Raw genomic sequence first — 17,328 nt, forward strand, 5'->3', positions numbered from 1 at the left:
TCTTTTTAGAGCACTCTAATAACTTAACATTTGTATCAAGGTCATCATTTTGTACCTAGTCCACTATGTTGGACAACTGCTCCATGATGGGCTTGGTTTCATCAAGTATTGGCAAGCTGAATGCATCAAGAAATATATCTTTGATTTCTATTATTGATTGCTTTTATTTATACACATTTTTGACTATTTTTTGCTTCTTCCTTCTCTCCAGTGCCTCTTGTACTTCATTTATCTATGCTAGATTCATTTTCTTGGAGTCATAACTAGGTATGACTATCTCCTCATCAAGTGTAGGGTCTCCATAGTGAAGTACCCTTGCTACCTTGGTGGAGCTTGAGCCTAGTGCTGAAATTTGTAGTGGTACTGCTTCAGTGCTCGACTGCTTGGTAGGAGTCCCTATAGTAGGCAAGCTCACCAGTGTCTATATTGCCTCCTACTCTTTTTATTTAGGGGTTTTCTTCTCTTCCTTCTATTCTTCACTTCTACCTTGATCTATAATAATGATTTGAGGAGGTGTACCTTGGCTTTGTGCTGTAGGAACATCTTGGCCTATCTGCTCCTTTACTGGCTCCTTGGTAGTTGTTGTTGCTATGACTATATGATCAACCTTAGTAGTTGTATCCTATGCTTCTTGCTCTTTTGGTTGATCCACTATAACTATGGGAGGTTGTGAAGATGGTTCTTCTGTGTTCACCTTCTTCCTAGTTATTTCAGCTATAGCCTTTTCCAATTCTTACAAACTCACCAAAACAAGATTTGTACACAGTTGTGATTGCAATGTAGTTTGGTAAGGGATATTTTTGAGATCCTCTACAGTTAGTGGATTGATTTTCTAACCTACGGTGTCAAGAACATCCTTGACAATGATAATTTCTATAGGTGTTATATGTGGAGGACTTGGTGGTGGCAATTGGGTGTCTTGGACACTCTGTTCTTCCTACTGCTCTGTAGCTATTGCCTCTTCACCTTTCTATGTCTTCTCCACTACTTCCTCTTCTTTCTCTTTCTCTCCTTCCTTCTCCTTTTCATTTTCCTCTTCTTCATCATTTCTCCCCTCAAAGGGATCTTCCTACCCTTCCTTGATAGTAGTCAATCCTTAAATTTACTTCCACATTTGTGTGGACTTTTGCACAACATCTTCAATTCGATTATTAGAATTCTGAAGGCTCTGTATTTGGGTGCAAATTTGCTCCCATGTTTCTTCTTAGCCTTAGTTATTTGAAGTTTTTTAAGGTCTTGCATTACATGAGCCAATGTTGACTTCCTTGTTTCCTTTTCCATCTTAAGGTAGTAATGTCATTTATTCTCTACAATGGAGCTTAGCTCCTTAGGCATAGAATTTTTTAGTTCAAGTAGGGTGGTCTTGAACTTAGCCATGATAGTGTAGATGGATTCTATCAATGGTATTCAAAGTAGTTAGATCTACATTATCTCTAATGTTATTGCAAGCATTTTCCAATTTAGACTTGGTAGAGCATCTTACCAATCTGTATTCATCATCATTAGATTCTGTCTTTTCTTCATCTGACATTGGGGGTGCAACATATTTTCTTGTCTTCTTTTGTTCTACATGCACTCCTTGCTTTGTGTCTTTTTTCTTCCCTTGTTCCTTTTCCACTTGGGTTATCGCCCTAGTATCTACCCTTGTAGTTGGCTTGGCTGGGCTTGGCTTTTTTGCTTTCTTCTTCCCCTTGGGTTGTGCAACTAGCTATTTTTGTGGTTTTCTCTTCTTTGTCTTAGCCTTGGGTGCTTCTTGCTCAACACCTTCCTCTTTTTTGCATCCTCTCCCATTCCTTGGGTCAAAGCAAGTGTTTCCTATCATTGTTCTTCTTCATCATCTTCTACTTCTCCTTCTGTGGTACCCTCACCAAATTTGGCCTTAAATTTCTTCACAAGTTTGTCTTTATTTTTCAATGTGGAGGTAGTATTCAAATCCATATTGACTTTTGATTTTACCACATCATAGGTTCCAAAATGTGGTGCACTTTTTTCCACTTCCTAAGCTAATAGTATAGTTATAGCTATTGATGCCTCATCTATGTTTATTTCATAGGCAAGAGGTCTTAACCATCTGACACTTACTATAGAAGCTTGTATGTAGGTGTAGTAAATATCTACAAGAAAGCATACATCATTTACATACTTTTCTACTAAGGAAACTAGTATTCTTAGCCTTTGCTTCATGGTTTTCTTGAAATCTTCAAAATAGCTAGTCATAAGGGTTTCAAAATTAGATCTCATTTCCTAAATGTATTCATTAACTTGAGCTATGATAGACCTACTTGTTTTCTAGTCAACTTTTCTAAAAGAAGGAAAATCATTCTGCACATAGAAGAAAATAAAAATCAAAATAGCACCAAACTTGCATTGGGCTCCCTTTGTTCTCCTTATTGCTGCTAAATTCTCATTAATTTGTTGCAGTTACAGTTATGCAAGATCATAAGTATGATCCTTCTTCACCAATTTGTAACCCACATTAACTACAATGCAAGGCACACTATTAATTCTACTAGATTGATATAACTTATGTGCAATGACTCTAACAACAAAGTCCACAAGAGGGTCTTGAATGGTATTAATTGCCATTCCTCTCTTGTTCCACTTGGCACCAATGTTATTCTCAATTGCTTCCTTAGAATCACTCCTAAGGGTCCTTGGTTGATCTAGGGTTGAGTACCCTATCACTGTCATGTCCCTTTTCAAATACTTAAAAATAATAATTTTTGCCAAGGCAAGCAGGCCCAAGAAGGTGAAGTTTCGAAAAAAGGGGGGGTTAATCTTTGGAAACTATTGGACTAATAAATGAAAATTATTATTAAAATATGTTTTATTAACCCCTCTTGGATGTGAGTTAGGGTTATGCCCTCTTTTAAGGGGCTTGGAGGCATTTTGGGCTCATTCCAGAACTTGATTTTTGCGCATTGCTTTGTTGTTCTTCAGAGGTTGCCAAACCTGTGGAGAAGGAGACCCAAGAATGAGAGTTTTCAAGTTTCTAGGAAGGATAAGGAAGGGATTTTGAAGCCATTCCATGTGCATGCTCATGCAGAGTTTTCCTTTGTGCTGAACAGTGTAGATTTGTCAATTTTCGAGTGTGTTTTTTGTAAGAGTTTGGTGTTTCCAGTTGAATATTTCATATCAGTTTGGGTTGCTGTTGTATTTCAGACTTTTAGATGTTAAAATAGAACTGACTATATGTATTTGGTCATTATTATACTTTTGTGATAGATTATTAGTGCTTTTGTGGTATTTTTGGCTATTTTGTGTTATCTTCGGGAGCCCGATAAGCATAGTTTTTATCCTACGTTTGTGAGCTATTGTGTAAATGCTATATAGATCTGAAAATTTCATTTTGTAGGCCTATGCTACTGAAATTTCTATAAAAATGTCCATTTTCAGATTTATTAATAATATGTGAAGCTGTGAAGCTTTGGCACTATTTCTGGCATACCCGATTTGGGGTTTATTGAGAAATTGGTGGATCTTTGAAATATTGGTTGTTTGATTTTAAAGATCTAATTAGAGGCTTGAAATATCATACAAAATCAGTAAAGGGACATTTCAGTGGTATCAGAGCTATGATCTTGCCAGCCTGAGCGTTTCTAGAAGTTTGCATGTTAGTTTTTACAACTACCCAAATCTTGCATGTCAAAATTTATGGTTGCATGCTACTTCTAATCATTTGCATGTTAGTTCTTGGTCAATTTGGTGGTTGCATGTTGCTTCTAATCAGATGCATGTCAAAATCTATGGTTGTATGCTACTTCTAATCATTTGCATGTTAGTTCTTGGTGAATTTGGTGGTTGCATGTTGCTTCTAATTAGCTGCATGTCAAAATCTATGGTTGCATGCTACTTCTAATCAATTGCATGTTAGTTCTTGGTGTTTGAAGAAGTTATAACCTATTGGGGTTACATTCTACTTTATCCAGAATGGACGGGTATAGTACAGAGTCTTAGAGGACACGATCTTGGACAATTGATATCCAGAGTCAGAACAGAAGAAAGGATGGTTATTTAGACATTCGAGATAAACTTAGAAAAATAAGCCATGACATGTCTGAATAGTTGGTTGAGCACCACCCTATAATGAATGACATGTTGTCTGACCCAGCTAAGGTGGATAAGTTGACTGGATTTCTATTTGGCAGTTTTTCTCACAGGGAAGATGACACAATTACCAAGAACTTGCATGAGGAGTTTGAGAAACTAGCTTATAGCTAGGTAGAGGTCTCAGATTCTACTCTACCACATGAGGTAGTGAGAAAGGATATTACACAGATTGATAGTAATGGTCAACTTGATACTCAAATTGAGACAATTGTATACAAGTCGTTAAAGGGTGATATCACAGGTATTCAGGATGGTATAGTTACAACAGGTAGTGACTACAGCGTAGTGGGTTCAAATGATGATTATGAGGATGTTGTTGTGCATGATGGTAAGATACCTGGTAGAGATGAGCAAACATTGAGCATTCATGACTTTGCTAAGAAAGAGTACTAGGCACAGTTAGATGCTTCGACACATGAGGTTGAGGCTGGTAGTACTTCACATGATTTGTCCAGCTAGCTGAAAGTGAACAAAGACAGTATTGTGACTTCATTATCTCATCATGATAGGTATGTGGAGTTAGTTGGTATTGGTCATATTACTCAGGAGAGGAGTTTTCTTGAGTTACTAGCTGATTCTAGTTTACAGATATGGACTCAAGATTGTTATATTGATGTTTGAGATTTAGTTGACTGGAGATCTTTAACACTTTTTGGTAACAATGTTTGTTTGGGTGCTATCATGGATTTGATTAGCAGATTGCATGGTGTTGTCTTTTCTTGTGCTAGCAGCTTGTTCAATGTTGGTATTAGTTTCTATACACCAGTGTTGGGCTTTGTTCATATATCTAGTCAACCATACTTGCTGGAATGTGTTGATGATCTTTCATATTTGACAGTGTGTATAAATGAGTCCCAGGATCATATTGGCATTGATGACATCTAGGAGGATGCAGTGGGCAGTTTTGAAGACTTAGTTTCCTTGAGTATAGAGGAGTTGGACAGCAGTGCTACAATTTTTGATATTCCGTATGTTGATATGAGCTTTAGAGTTGATTCACAAGATATGGATGGTAATACTCTAGAGACTAGTAACTTTGAGGATACTCCTTTAGATAGTGCATCAGAGGAGGTTTGTAGGAGACAGTCAAGCTAGTGCCATCATGTGTCTAATCAGTTGAGAGTTAGTGACCGAGACATTGCTATCACTTGCCAGCATTTCGATGCTGCTCATCAATTGTTAGTAGTTTATGGATGGGGTTCTCCTACTAATGATGAGTAGGAAGGCACTTATCTTTCCTTGATAGAGATCCACTCTTTATGGGAGGCTATTCAGATTTTGACATAGAATTATATGCAGTTGGTAGCCGAAAGAGATTATCTTACAGAGAGGGGGAGTACAACATATGACACATTATTGGCCGAGGAAGATGAGGTGAGTGAGCTTACTCAGCAACTCGAGGTGACTTCTGAGATTCTTGAGAGTACATAGTTGGCTTTCAAGGAGTCACAGTTTGATTTGGCTAAGGTGACCATGGAGTTAGAGCAACTACAATCTTTAATAGATTCTGTATAGTCACAAGCTATGGTGTCTAGTGATCTGAGGATGTCCATGGTCAAGATTGTCAAAGACAGTGGAGATGGAGATGCATCCATCCTTGGTACTAACATTGGCATATCAGGTTCATCCCCACTAAAGTCAGGTTCAGTTGAGTTGGGTGCTGCAGCAGATTGTTGTGGTATGCCTGACATGGTGGTGACCTCTAGTATTAATGGCATGAAAATTAGAGATGTTATATCAAATACCATGTGTGATGTTGGTGAGCCGACAGTTGGCATGATTCCTGCTAGTAATACTACTCCCTTGGTGATGTCTTTAGATGTAGTAGTAAGTTCCAACTTGGTTAGTGATCGATTGCCATTAGCTTCATTTGGATTGCAGTCTAAGCCATCGACTGAGATTGGTGCATTCTATCGGCACTAGCCTGTGAGGTATGATCATCAATTTACCTTTGATGACCATGTTGATGAGATGATGATAAAGAGATGTAATTTGGTTCATATTTCTTTTCATTAGTTATGGGATGGTTTGACGCCTCGAGATGAGAGTTGTGATGGGCATGACGTGGCGATAGGTTCTGCAGTTGACAGCTTGATAATACATGACTTAGAGTATGAGATTGGGAGTGATGCTTTAGTAGTTGTTGTTATTGATTCTACTCCTTTGGCTATGACATCTCCTGACTTAGCTGGTGGTCAATCACAGTGGGTTGTATCACTTGTTCATGGCAAATGTGGTTTGGGATCCATTTCTTTCTATTTATCTTGTAATGTCTTTTCACCATCAGCAGTGCATGGGAGTTATGGTTATGAGATAGTGGCTAGTGATTTGCAGAGTTGTGTTGACTGCAGGAGTTGTACAGTGTGTGGATTCTCCATACTTGGTATAGTTTCATTCGAGAGCATTCACCATTGTTGCAGAGTTGGATTGTACATTTTGTATAGGCCAGTGGGATGTGTTGATGGTATTTACTATGTTGATAGTTTGATTTGTCCACTTTACTTGGGTTTTGATGTTCTAAGAGTTTGTGTCTCATGGGTTTCTGACTATGGTAGTGGTGGTTTTGGAGTTTGGTTGAGCTATAATTGTCAGTTTGGTTATGGATTCCTCTTGGTTATATTGCAGAGGATATTGCAAGAGCCTTTGTTAATTGATAGTAGTATAGTTCATGACTACATTTGGGATCCAAGTGGATTGATTGGTTTATTGTTCAGCCATTTCTTGAGGACAAGCAATATTTGGGAGGGGAGGATTTGTCATGTCCCTTTTCAAATAATTAAAAATAATAATTTTTGCCAAGGCAGGCAGGCCCAAGAACATGAAGTTTCGGAAAAAGGGGCGGTTAATCTTTGGAAACTTTTGGACTAATAAATGAAAATTATTATTAAAATATTTTTTATTAACCCCTCTTGGACGTGAGTTAGGGTTATGCCCTCTTTTAAGGGGTTTGGAGGCATTTTGGGCTCATTCCAGAACTTGATTTTTGCGCATTGATTTGTTGTTCTTCAGAGGCTGCCAAACTTGTGGAGAAGGAGACCCAAAAATGGGAGTTTTCAGGTTTTTAGGAAGGCTAAGGATGGGAGTTTGAAGCCATTCCATGTGCATGCTCATGCAGAGTTTGTCTTTGTGCTGAACAGTGCAGATTTGTGGATTTTCGGGTGTGTTTTTTCTAAGAGTTTGGTGTTTCTAGTTGAGTATTTCATATCAGTTTGGGTTACTGTTGTATTTCAGACTTTTAGATGTTAAAATAGAGCTTAATATATGTATTTTTTCATGGTTATACTTTTGTGATAGATTATCAGTGCTTTTGTGGTATTTTTGGCTATTTTGTGTTGTTTTCGGGACCTCAATGAGCATAGTTTTTGTCCTACATTTGTGAGATGTTGTGTAAATGATATATAGATATGAAAATGTCATTTTTTAGGCCGTTATACTGCTGAAATTTCTTTAAAAATGTCCATTTTCAGATTTATTAATAATATGTGAAGATGTGAAGCTTTGGCACTATTTCTAGCATACTCGATTTGGGGTTTATTGAGAAATTGGTGGATCTTTGAAATATTGGTTGTTTGATTTTAAAGATTTGATTAGAGGATTGAAATATCATACAAAATAAGTAAAGGGACATTTCAATCACTCTATGTACAACCATTTTTGTAATTTTCATTGGACCATCCTCCAACCATAGGCTTCCATCATGTATCCTGCTCAATACTATCTTGATCCATTTAGTTTTGAATACTATGGGGAATTCTAGGGCATGTGTTAAATCCTTCTTTTCAAAAATTTGCTATTCCTCCTTCAATACTCCATTTTCACACAATTTCTCATAAGCTTTCTCATTTCCATGTCTCTTATGCCTCCAATTTTGCAATTAGAACATCGTCTAACATCCTAAACCATAACCACCTTAGGGCTCTGACTAGGGCTCTGACTAGGTCATTTATATATGCCACTTTAGGGATTGGAAAAAAATCAAGTTGTTTTACTTCATTCAATACTAGCTAAACTTCAAAAAGTTCTTTCCCTTGTGTTTTCCTAGAGCTAGAAGCCATTTGTGCGATCTAGGGTTTGAACTAAAAGAAAATGTGAAACTGCGTAGCTTGGCACAAATGTAAATACCTCAAATTTGATGAAATCATGCTAAATTACTGTTGAAATCTACTTAAATAATGGATTGTATACTTTGTAGTCATTCTTCACTCTTTCTTGTCTTTTCTCTTTGATCACGATGAAGAAAAATGATTGAAAACACGATAATATACCCTATTTTCATTGTATTTAATGCATAGTGCATTTCTAGCTATCTACTCAGCTTCCATTGGCTTTTCAACCACTTGGCATCCATAGGAGTATCACTCACTCAGCTTCAACTAAATTTTTCTCATTACTTAGCTTCCACTACCAACTTGACTCCAACCAATCATTCAGCTTCTACTATCTTTGCCAATTAACTCGACATGTATTGAAAGTTTACTTGGCATCTGAGGGCAACTTGGCAACACTTATGAATTCTTGAAGTTTTAACTTTGCATCTCTTTTCATGCTGATCTCTTCTTTTCAATACTTTCTTATTTTGGAACTGATGTATGATAAAGCTTTGTATATCAGTTTCACATGTCTTCTTGTGATTAGTTTGATAAAGTGTGACCACTTGAGCTATTAGGTGAAGTGATCCCTTCATTTGATAATTTGCTCCCATATTTCTTCTTCCATGTCTGATTAATTTATCCTCTAATGTGTTCAACATCAATATTCTCTTTACCTTTGTTGATCTCTGGTTTGGGTGCCTTTCACCTTGTTGGGCAATTCCTACTGATATGACCAATTTTCAAGCAACTAAAACATGTGGTCTGACTCAACCATCTGCTTTAGTTTCCTCTGAAATGTGTTCTTATGTAATTTTTAGGAATGTTTTTATATTCCTCATAGTAATGACAACTATACCTTGTGTTGTAGTCCTAATTTTAGTGATGTCCATGATTATTTCGCCTCGTTGGCTGATTAGGTATCCACATAAGGTTTGATCTACACTCAAAAGCTCTATGACCATACTTCTTGCAATTGTAGTAGTGACCTTCAAATCTTGGTGTTTTTGTATTCCTAGTCTTTCACTTATATGCTTGATGTCCTTTCTTGTTGCACTTATGATAGTGATTCACATTCTTAGGTTTGTCATGCTGATGGGCATTCTTGCTCCTACATACATTAGAGGTATGTCCCTTTTTACCACATAAATGACAAGTAGGTTTAGTGTTCTTGTATTTGTTACTCCTTTCTTCTGTAGTCTTGGATGACTCTCCTTATTTAGTGCTGATGTATCCTAGTCCTAAAGTATCATTGCTAGCCCTTGGTGATTTCAGTAGCTGCTCAAAGTACTTGATGGCCTTGGTTGGTTTGTTGAAGCTCTTTGCAATTTCCTTTTCTCTTTTTAGATCATTTTGTATCTTTAGTGTAGAGATCTCAATATCCTTGACATTCAATTCATGATGTGCATTCATCATCTGGCTTAGGGTGTCTACCTACATGTTTGAAATTCTTGCAAGCTCAATTGACTTTTCTTCTAGTTTGTTGGCAATATTTCTCTTGTCATCTTCTAGCAGAGCCTTATATTCAAAGGCTCTTTTCTTCTATTCAGTCACCTCACAAAGCCTCATGGCCCTTGATTCTTGTTCAATCTTGAGTGTTCTAATTTCTTCTACTTGAGCTCTATTCTTCTCCATTAGGTCTGCTATTGCTACATCAAAGTCTTTGGAATCTCCATTTGAAAAGAGTTTTGAGGTGTCAATCTCCTTGTATTGTGTATCATTCTTAGCTATGACAATGTCTCTTCTTCTTTTCAAGGATTTTCTTAATTATTCTCTAGCTTCTTCTAAAGTATGTAAAGCAAGTTGTATATCTATTGCCTATTTCTCTATGATCTTCCCAAGTTTGTAGACTTCCATTTCCAAATCTATTCTCCAAGCTATAAGCCTCCTCCTTGTGTGAACCTAGCTTTGATACCAATTGTTGGAATTTATAGGTGGGAAGATTTACTTCTGAGAGTGGGGGGTGAATTAGAAGTAATTAACTTTAAAATCTTTAAAACCTTTTAACTAATATCATTCACATTCATCTACTTCATCTACTACATATGAAAGTAAAGACATGCATGAAAATGGATAACACAAGATTTGGTAACCCAAAAACCCTCCAAAATGAGAAGGTAAAACTAGGGTGGGGATGACACCCACAAAGTATCAGTACAACAATATGTAACTATGTAAGGTTACAAAGTTTGATCACTTCCAATGGTCTACCCTATGAAAGGCCTATCCTATTAAGGACTTTACACCCTGTTAAAAATGACCTAGTTAAAGGATTTACAAACATTCACTTGAAATGTTACCCTATTAATGGATTTACAATCTTCTTAAGGATCTACAATATGGTTGCCAAACCAACATAGCTACTAAGCCAAACTATCATCATAGGATTTTCATTCTCATAATACAATGGTTAGAAAGTATAGAAGAATGTCTTGACCTAATGACTTGTAATCTTGAATTACTAATTCCAGATCCTTGTTCTACACTATCTACTTTGATCCTTGCTTGATCTGATATGTCTCTCCTTGCAACTCCGATAATCTCTTCTTGATCAACTAAATTCTACAATGTCTTTATGCTCTTTCTAAGTCTTTAAACACCCCTCTAAGCTTCTCTATAGTTCACCCATACACTTCTCACATGCACACACAATGGGGTATTTTCCACCTTTTAAAGGCTTCAAAGACTTAGGGTTAGGTATGAATCTATGATCAATATTCACTCTTCATTTCTCACTCAGTTCTTTCACTTTTCCTATTGGTTGCATGAGTTCTCCATTTTTCTTATTGGTTTTGTGTTGATTACATAGGTAACACAAAATATTTCATGTTATCTTCAAGATCCTTTGAGATTCATCTTATGTTAGATCAAAAATGATTTACGTATGAGTTTGTGAAGATAAAAACTCATGTGTTGATTTTATGTTACTTGACACTTACTATTTGCTAATGCTTGGCACATATAGGAATTCTATTTCACTTGGCTCCTATAGCAATTCTATTTTTCTTAGCATTTATACTCTACTCGACACCTATAGTGACTCACTATCACTTATCACTTAGCACTTGAACTTCACTCAGCACCTGAAGTTCACTTGGCACCCATTGAATTCTCTGGCTTGGCACACACTATAGCTCGACATCTGTATTATACTTGGTATCAACTAAGAATTGGGTTAAGTGTGTTGACACTAAATTGTCAAAACCAATCTGAGACCATTAGCTTGCACACTTTTATTTTCAGTAGGGAAAAGCTACGATGAAATCATGTGACCTATTTTGAGCATGTATGTTAACACCACATTCTGATCACTTTGTAATATTGGTCATATTTAGTGTGGTGAACCTTGCCACATGGGGTAGCCCACTTTTAGTGTGATAAGGGACAAGCTTGGATGACACTCTTTTAGGTTCTCAACCTAATTTACACATGAATAAATCCATTTTTCTCTCAATACAGCCTCAACAATGAAGCTAAGCTTAATTCACCTTCTATTTTAAACATGTTTTCTATACCACATCCTGATCGCTTGGTAACATTAGTCATATATAGTGTGTTGTATCTCACTATGTAGTTTGTCATATTTATTGTGATATAGAATAAGCTCCATTGAAAATCTTAAGATTTTTAATCTAAGTTACACTTGAGTAGACCCATATTGTCTCATCACAATCTTGTCACTTGGCTAATTGGGCCAATCTTAGGTTACATTCTATTCAAAAAATGCTTGTTACATTAAACACTTATATTATGATGAACCTCATTAGATGATGATTGGACACTTTTTGTAGGATGTAGGATAAGATTGCATGACATTCTTAAGATTTTGATTATAAGGTTCTCTTATGAACTCCTGTTTACACCACAACCTCATCACATTTATGTTAGGTTTGTGGGAAACCTTTCCTAAGTTATTTAACCTCATGACTTTCCAAGTTGGCCTCCAAAATATTAGAATCCTTAGGCTTAAGAAAGTCATTAAAAATATAGTTTTTCTTTGCTGAGTAGACATAAATTACAAAACAGAAGTAACTACTTCATGTTTGTGATTTAACAGTACTTGTAATTTTTAGAACAAGGTTAAAGGGAACTCTATTGAGAATGAAAGGGAAATCTTATGAAAAAGGGAGCAATTTCAAAGTTCAACTAGATAGGTTTTCAATCAAATATCTTAGAATATAGTAATAGAAAATGCTTCTAAAATAGTATCTTACATCTAAAAAATAATAATAAATACTTTTGAAATTGTATTTTATATCTCAAAAGACCATAAGTGACACATAATGTTCCCATTAATAACCATTTTAGTAGATATGTAAAATAGTTAAGGGAGTGTTGATAGTTTTTTGTTAGGTTATAAATATATGGTAGTACAAAATAAGAGAGAAACTCTTTAAGCCACATTTTAGGTACTAATTTTCAAGTAGAGTTCCCTTGTTATTGCATATAATTGGATGATCGAGTTAAGAACATCAATAGACCATGTTATAACATGAGTAAAATAGTTTCTTATTCCATTCAAAATAGTGTTAGATAAGTGAAATAAGAAAATTAATAAACAATTGCAAACATATATTTTTCAAGAAATGCATAGAAATGGAAACTCAACACTTAGACATAGGTGAATTAGAGAGAACAATCAACATAAATAATAAAATTTAAGACCTCAAGCTATTAACATTTTCCATGATGTAATGTAGTGATAAGAATTATTTTCTACATTTGATGGCTACACCATACAACTAAATAACTTTGTAGAACTAGTGAAAATTTTACCAATTCCAAACTAAAGTGGGGTGAAAATAGTGATAACTAGTTTTAGGACAAGATTGAAGTTTAACTCTTCAAGTCTTGAGCTTTTCCAAACCTTGAGTTCCCCTACACCAAGCCAACAGTTCTAGTTACAAGAAAGCAATGGGTAGCCAAATATGGTAGACCAGTTGATTGTCGTTCCTAAATAAATTGTAAAGCAAACCATAGGTATTATGATATTTCTATAGAAGACATATCTTCATCATCATGGTAGATACTTTCTTCCATCTCCTAGATTTGAAAAATTTTATCCTCTACCACACTAGCTATTACACAATCCTCAGATAGGTTCCATGAGAAATCTAATATCTTGCTCGTATGTCCACCATGAATGAACAACAATTTAGGTGGTTCATCTTTTCCATCCTTTGGTTTTTGCACATGATCAATCTTGTAAAATCACATACCTTTTCGAAGTATCAAATTGGAACTAAAAAATACAATAAAATATATTACAATGCAAGGACAAAAGATATTAATAGATCATGACATAGAAATTTATAGTGTATCCATTACACTTGTAAACATAATTCTTACTTTTGTAACAAAATACAAAGCTTTATCTAGGACAATTCAAACACCCAAGGACTAAAAGTAAGATAGAAAAAATGTTTCAATTAGATTTTATGGAATAAAGTAAAACCAATTACATAACAATAGGTAAAAAATATATAGAGGCCCTACAACTTCAAAAATAGAAATAGTGGATACTGATGCACTAATTGTTTCACATTAATGTAATAGTATCTTATGTCTTTTAGACTTGTTTTCTAATGTGTTTTTCTTCCAACTCATGTCAAAACATAAGACTTTACATTTTTGCAAGTAAGCCCTGTCATTCCCTTACTTGTTCAAGAGTAACCTTATTTAATTCAAGTAGATCAACTCCATCCATTCTTTTAGGTTCAACCACATGTTTATCCTATAGAAAATCCATAAAATATTTATTAAATTTAGATGGATTGTGGAAATTTGATATATTTGAATTATGAAGTTGTTGACAACTTTAGTTATTAATTTGAAAACATTCTTTAAGGGCTACACTTATCAAGATTGGTTATGAGGGTGGTTAAGAGGTTATTGTTGGTCAATAGTAAAAGAAATGGTTTAAATATGAAAGTAATCATCCCAAATGATAAGAGGACTCCATATAAGGAATTTTTGAGCATTTATACAATTTATTTCTACTTATTAGAAGCCAAAAAAATGTAAGAATTTCTTGCATCTTTGTCTAATCAGTTCATGTTAGGATAGTCATAATTGAATCATCTACCTTTTCCATTTGTTTGACACTGCTTAAAAGTACTACAATGACTCCTCTTTATTTAAATTATTAGAAGCACTTTTGGTCAAATTTACTCTTCTTGCAATCCCTATACTCCAATACTTCACTGTTACATATAGGAGGTAAGTTAAACGAGATTTCTAAACTATTGGATAGCCTCAACATTATTTGTGAGTTTAAGTCATCATTAATTAATAAGTAGATGTTAATCATGATTATTGAATGAATTTTATTTAATATTACCCTTTTAGTAGGCATACTAAATGATTAAATTGCTGTTGGTTTTCCCTTATGAGTTTTTTTTTCCACTATTTGAAGTTACACTAAATTATTTTTTTATCAAATATTCTAGACTTAACATGTTTAGTTTATATTTTACTATATAGGTCTATGGGAGTGTCATTGTGATCCATTGTGGACAAGCCCATAAAATCAATTGTACTATCAAAATTTACAATAGGTCACATAAACTAAATAAATCAATACCTTTATTTAAGTCTTTAAACATAGTAGGCATGTACTTAGGGACAATTTTTATAGTTTGTGGAACTTAGATTTTGTAACATTAAAGGTGATATAAAATCTAACATCATATGAGTGATATTTATAGGTCACCCTTCTATTTCTTCCTTTGGAGTCTACATTGGCTTCTACATCAAGCATACTAATTAGTGTTATAAATAGAAATGGAGGATAGAAGCTAGAAGTCTTTCTCAGATAGGGCCAAGCAATACTCTAGACTCTTCATTCAAATCTTAGAGAAGTTTGGCCCATTTTAAATATTATTGTTCCAATGCTTCTAAACACCATGAAAGAGTTACATATAGATTTGAAAAAAAATTGTACAAAATACAAGCTTTTATATAGGTCTTCTTCATAATGTAAAGTACTAATTCTATGCCCTATAGTCATTAATTTTTTGGTTCTATATAGTATTTTATAGTTATGAATAAAATAATTTAATTAAGAAATGTCTAACATCAATTTTTTTAACTATTTCCTTAAGCTCTTGAAGGTGTTGGTGAAATTTAGGAAGCAAGATCACAAAAAATAGATTTGGTTGGGCTTAAAATTGATAGGGATGAAGTGTTTAGCTTAAATTAAGATAGAAATATTGTAGAAGTAGTCAAGGACAACGATAAGCATGGAAGAGATTCTATGATAATGAATAAATTTTTCTTCAAGGTTATGAAGAACCCTAGATTTCACCACCTAGTGGCTTAGAAACTGGTTAGTCTAAGTCTGATGGTAATTCCTCAATAAGTATCATTTACCAAAGCTAAGAAGACCCTATGGGTATCTTTAATGACTAGGAATCTCATCTAAGTGTAAGTAACATGATTAGGTTTAATAGAGAGGAGTTGGAAGATTCCTTAAGATATACAATGAGGACATACTTTTTACTTCTCCTCGCTTCATTATTAATAATCAAGAATATCCTTCAATGCTTCCATATATTTGAATTGATTATTAGCATGAATGTTGATGATACTACTTTATGAAGTACGCTAAGGATTGAACAGTATTGACATATTGCATTGATGACTATGTTTATAATTAATGTCAATATAGTATGGTTTTTGCAAAGACTGGGTGAGTAGCATACAAAGATCTTAGTTGTATGGGAAATGGTTCGATTATCTTGTGATGCATGAGAATGGACATGTTCTATAATGTGTCTTGATGATGTGTTTTAGTGCATAGATTCTAAGTCAAAGAGGTACAAAAGTTGTACCTATTTTACAAAGGGTAGTACAAAAATAGAGCATTAGGAAATCAGTTTCCAATATTTGTTTGACATCTTTCGTCTAAGATGTAATAAGAAGATGCATAGTTAGGTAGTAATAGAGGAAAATTGGTTGTTGATATGAGTGATTGTGAGAGCCCTAGTATCATAAATGTGAAGTTTTGTATAGGTTGTGAGCTAATAGTGGTATTTTAATTATAATTAATTAATTATCTTATTATAATAAATTAAAAAATACTCAAGGGTAACTCAATGAATTATTTTGAAGATATTCTATAAAGGAAAGTTGTTTTCCTTGTTTTTAAAAGTGTTTGATTGTTGCATGAAGTGAAAAGTGCAAAAATGATTAGAGCATTTGGTGAATGCAAGTAATTGATCCATGGGATTGTTGGATGCAAGTTTTGTGATTTGGTTACAAGATTTGAAGGAGAAGAAGTTTGATTATTGGACCAAGGAAAAGAATGGAAGTACATTTCAAATTTATCATTCTATAAGGAAGAATAGAGAGAACATTTCGATAGTGGGTTCATTGGTCTTATCCTTGATGCTATTTGGGTACTGGGTCGAGCTATCTTCCACAATTCCTAACAAGGTTTATAACCTCTTAATAGGGACTCAAAGTCTCCTAACATGGACTCATATATACTGAATGTATTCATAGAATCCTAATAGGGTCAATCCTCTAACAAGGAACACTTATATTAGTACTTCATCTTGTGGGTACTATCTGCACTGGGCTTTTCCCTTTGATTAAGGGTTTCTCTAGTTAACATATCTAATGTTATTGTATATGAGTATCTTATTGTGGTTTCTAGTTATATTACTCATATGGTTGAGTTTGTTTATGGTTGATAATAGTGATAATAGTTGGATAACTAGTTCAACACCTCACCCCCCCCTCCCCCCCCCAACATATATTGGTAGAATATATATTCTAAGAATTGGTATCAAAGCATTAGGTCCTTGACGGCTAATCTTCACGGCTTTGGGAGGTTGATGGAAGATCTTTTTAGAAAGGATAGTCCTATATTTAATGGGTCTAACTATGATAGTTGGAAGGAGAAGGTGAAGACTCATCTATTTTTCATGGGTCCAAGTTATTGTATCTTAACAAAGAGTAAGAGGACAATTGTGAAAGAAGATAAGCTTGAAGAATGTGTTGAACGAGACAGAGATCTATTCATTTGTAACATGAGAGCAAGAGAAGCATTAATATAAACCCTTCCTAAGAATGAATACAACTAGGTAAAGGCAGTTCAAACATATCATGAAATTTTAAAATCATT

The sequence above is a fragment of the Cupressus sempervirens genome, chromosome 10 (assembly GCF_028749045.1).
Source record: "Cupressus sempervirens isolate cs-2001-9-10 chromosome 10, ASM2874904v1, whole genome shotgun sequence".
Classification (NCBI taxonomy): Eukaryota; Viridiplantae; Streptophyta; class Pinopsida; order Cupressales; family Cupressaceae; genus Cupressus; species Cupressus sempervirens.